The 3844-nt window shown below is 54.0% G+C and overlaps 2 long non-coding RNA genes across 2 annotated transcripts; one reads left to right on the forward strand and one right to left on the reverse strand.

The window, feature by feature from the left end:
• Positions 1 to 953: 953 nt before the first annotated feature.
• LOC128799937 (uncharacterized) lies at positions 954 to 1327 on the reverse strand. Its single transcript, XR_008434873.1, has 2 exons — positions 1171 to 1327; positions 954 to 1093 (listed from the first exon to the last, which is right to left on the reverse strand). It is a non-coding gene; the product is annotated as an uncharacterized LOC128799937 (long non-coding RNA).
• A 1220-nt stretch (positions 1328 to 2547) lies between these two features.
• LOC128799947 (uncharacterized) lies at positions 2548 to 3161 on the forward strand. Its single transcript, XR_008434878.1, has 2 exons — positions 2548 to 2636; positions 2778 to 3161. It is a non-coding gene; the product is annotated as an uncharacterized LOC128799947 (long non-coding RNA).
• Positions 3162 to 3844: the final 683 nt, after the last annotated feature.

Genomic DNA, 3844 nt, shown 5'->3' on the forward strand with positions numbered 1-3844 from the left:
AGCCTTCCAGGTATGACCCCAGGTGAGAAGTGAACACGGGACTGGTGGCAGAGGTGAACTCTGATCTCCTGATGTGAGGGGGAGAGTTTGAAAGCATGAGGAAGCACAGGAAGCTTCTCACGTAGCTGTTTTGTACCTGCTGAGGTGCCAGCCAATCTTCCCCAAGTATTTTTTTTTTCTCCTTTCGCTTCCTGCCTCTCACACAGTCTCCTGTAGGCAGCACATCCCACAGGGCTCACCCTTGGGTTCTCTGGAACCCCCACAGCTCTGGTTCTCAGTCACAGAATCCCAGGATGGTTTGGGTTGGAAGGGACCTTAAATCCCACCCAGTGCCACCCCTGCCCTGGCAGGGACACCTCCCACTGCCCCAGGTGCTCCCAGCCCCAGTGTCCAGCCTGGCCTTGGGCACTGCCAGGGATCCAGGGGCAGCCCCAGCTGCTCTGGCAATTCCAGCCCAGCCCCTCCCCACCCTGCCAGGGAACAATTCCCAATTCCCAAGATCCCATCCAGCCCTGCCCTCTGGCACTGGGAGCCATTCCCTGGCTCCTGTCCCTGCAGGCCTTGTCCCCAGTCCCTCTGCAGCTCTCCTGGAGCCCCTGCAGGCCCTGGGAGGCCACAATGGGGTCACCCCAAAGCTTCTCTTCTCCAGGCTGAACAGTCCCAGCTCTCCCAGCCTTTCCTCCCAGGATGTCACCAAACAAGTTGGGGGCACCTCTGTGGACAGGGCATTTCTCTTGCTGCAGGTGTTTCCCTGTCACTTGGGGTTCAGATGAGTCCTGTAGTGGGGGGGCTCTGCCCTGTGGCCCCTCAGGGTGACCATTCCCAAAGGATGGAGGAATCTTTGCCTCAGTAAGGAAGAAAAGATGGCATTTCCCCATGGCAGATTAACCTCAATGATTTTTGCATTTGGCAAATTATCTGAGAGTCGATTTAGGACAAGGAGTTTCTCTATCTCTGTCATATCCCTGTGTTAATATTGATGGTCCCCTGTGGACGTCCAGTGCACACTCAAGCAGCCTCACTGTGCTCGTTCCTCTCCACATAAACTGACATTTTCAGGGAGGAAAATTTACACACTGAGCAGGGCAATGAACTGGAAAGAGAGGAAAGCAGCACTGTGAGATCTCCTAAGGGACAGTTTGGCTGCACCTTCCCTCCCCTTCTCAGTACCAGCCACAAAGATCCTCAGTTTGAGGCCAGGCCTCTGTGATGTCTGCCAAGTTTTGGTCCCTTTTTAACTGTTCTTGTCTGGACACCTGCAAAGTTCTGGATTCTCTAAAAGATGTCCTGGTGGGGCAGTTCAGTCCATGAACTTTATCCATGTGTGTTTCTCAGCTCCCTGTTTATCCATGAAATGAAAAGGAAAACCCTTCCAGGCTTGAGGGGTTAATGTTGTTATTTGAGCAACGATGTCATAGAAAACAGGACCATGGAACCATGGAAGGGACCAGCCACGGTCACTGCTCCCTGCTCCCTGCTCCAGCAGGGCCATCCTGGAGCACAGGGCTGGGCTGGGCTGGAGGGGACCAGCCAGGGTGTCCTGGTTCAGGGCAAATTTGGGAGAGAACCCCCAAAGGGGTTCCTCTAGAAGGCAGATTCAATTGGCCCCTCCCCCAGGCAGTTCGGGGAAAAAATACTTCCTTGGAGAAAAGTGGAAAAAAACTGTTTATTAAACAAGAAAACCTAAACAATATTAAACAATGAAACTTTTTGCCGCTCCAAAAGAGAGACAAACTCAGAAAAATCCCCCCCTGCCCAGGCTGCAGCTCGGCTCACTCAGTCTTTGATCAGTCCCTCTGGCTCTGGAAATGCCACGGCCCAGGCCTGGCCTGCTGGCCACAGGTGTGAGCTGCCAGTGCTCTTCTTGGTGTTCAGTCCAGAGCAGGTTTGAGCAGGTCCAAAGAAAAGGAAAAGCCACAGTCCAGGGAACTTCTTTGCCTCAGCTAGCTAGAACTAACTAAAAAGCAAAGGAGAGCTCTGTCTCGCTGTCTGTCCGTCCGCAGACAACACAGTCCAGGAGCAGGAATGTGGAGGAGTGAGTGCAGTTTCTGAAAACAAACTCCACGCTTCTTCTCCTTCCCTTCACTCCTGGAACAAGTCTTAAAGGTGCAAAACTTATTATTGAGCATAAACAGAACAGACGACTGGAGATAAAAGCATCATACAGTCAACCTAGGACACAGGGCCACTGCTCCCTGCTCCAGCAGGGCCATCCCGAGCACAGGGCTGGGCTGGAGGGGACCAGCCACGGTCACTGCTCCCTGCTCCCTGCTCCCTGCTCCCTGCTCCCTGCTCCAGCACGGCCATCCCGAGCACAGGGCTGGGCTGGAGAGGACCAGCCACGGTCACTGCTCCCTGCTCCTGCTCCCTGCTCCCTGCTCCCTGCTCCAGCAGGGCCATCCCGGAGTACAGGGCTGGGCTGGGCTGGAGAGGACCAGCCACGGTCACTGCTCCCTGCTCCTGCTCCCTGCTCCCTGCTCCCTGCTCCCTGCTCCAGCACGGCCATCCCGAGCACAGGGCTGGGCTGGAGGGGACCAGCCACGGTCCCTGCTCCCTGCTCCCTGCTCCCTGCTCCCTGCTCCCTGCTCCCTGCTCCCTGCTCCAGCAGGGCCATCCCGAGCACAGGGCTGGGCCAGGTGAGTCTGGAATATCTGCAGTGCACCTGGCCAGGGAGCAGCCCTGTGATGGGAAGGGATTCGGGGTTCTGTCCCTGTACATTGGGAATGTCCCAATCCCCTTGCGTGGGGAAGGGCTGGGAAAAATCTTTCTGTTGCTAGGAAGGCCTTGCTCCATTCAATAAACCCTGGATCCCTCTGGCTCCCGAGAAACCGTGTCCTGCTGCTGGCTGTACTCGGGTCAGACATTTCCTGAGGTCGGGGGAGAAGCACCAGGGGAGCAGATAGCCCCTGCCAGGAACGAGGGAGATGTGCAGGCAAGGAGAATGTGCTTTATTTCCCTCCATCCTGTCAGAAATGATTGCCTTTACTGGGATCAATCCAAGCATCCTTCACAACCCGCACAGAGGACTTTGGTAGATTTATTTTCTCAGCCTGCTTGTTCAAGCCTGTTATTAATCCCCTCATCAGCTCAGCTCACTGGAAGAAAACAGAGCTTCTTAAAGAGTTCTTACTGCAAATAAATGCCTCATTAAGTTAAACACATTTACCTGAAAACAGTGTTTATGTCAAACAGACTAATGAAAGCCATTCTGTGGAGCACACTTGGAGCCTGCCCAAGCTCAGGTTCCAGGGGCTTTGGGCCCCTCTGAAACACCCACACGGCCAAGATTTCACCCACAGGGAGAGGGAGGTGAGGGAGGGAGAGCAGGACCCCGGGTGATGCCTCTGCATTGTTAATTCCCATGGTGAAGGAGATTTAGGGACACAGGAGCTTCTCCCAAACCCTGAGAGCTGTACAAATCTAGCCAGTTCCTCTTAGGTGGTAGGAGAGAATAATCTTTTTGCTTTTTAATAGATTTTTTGATTTTAACAGATTTTTTTTTATGCTCATTTTGCCTCTCCTCAAGCATCAAACACTCATTACAAAGGATCTTTCTCAGTGTTTGGTTTAGGTGCTCACAATGGGATTAAATCTGTTCCAGACCACCCTTAGCAACCAGTGGAAGGTGTCCCTGCCCAGGAACTGGATGGGTTTTACAGCCCCTTCCAACCCAAACCACTGCAGGATTCCATGAAACACCCCGTGAAGGGACTGGGAACTCCCTGAAAATGCCCAGACTTCCCAGTTTCAAAGGCTTTGCTGGGGACTGGCTTTTCCTTGCCCTGCACAGCTGGGGCCACCTCTCCTGACACGGATTTGCTGCCTCACGTGGGAAGAGCTGAGC

The sequence above is a fragment of the Vidua chalybeata genome, chromosome 25, assembly GCF_026979565.1.
Source record: "Vidua chalybeata isolate OUT-0048 chromosome 25, bVidCha1 merged haplotype, whole genome shotgun sequence".
Classification (NCBI taxonomy): domain Eukaryota; kingdom Metazoa; phylum Chordata; class Aves; order Passeriformes; family Viduidae; genus Vidua; species Vidua chalybeata.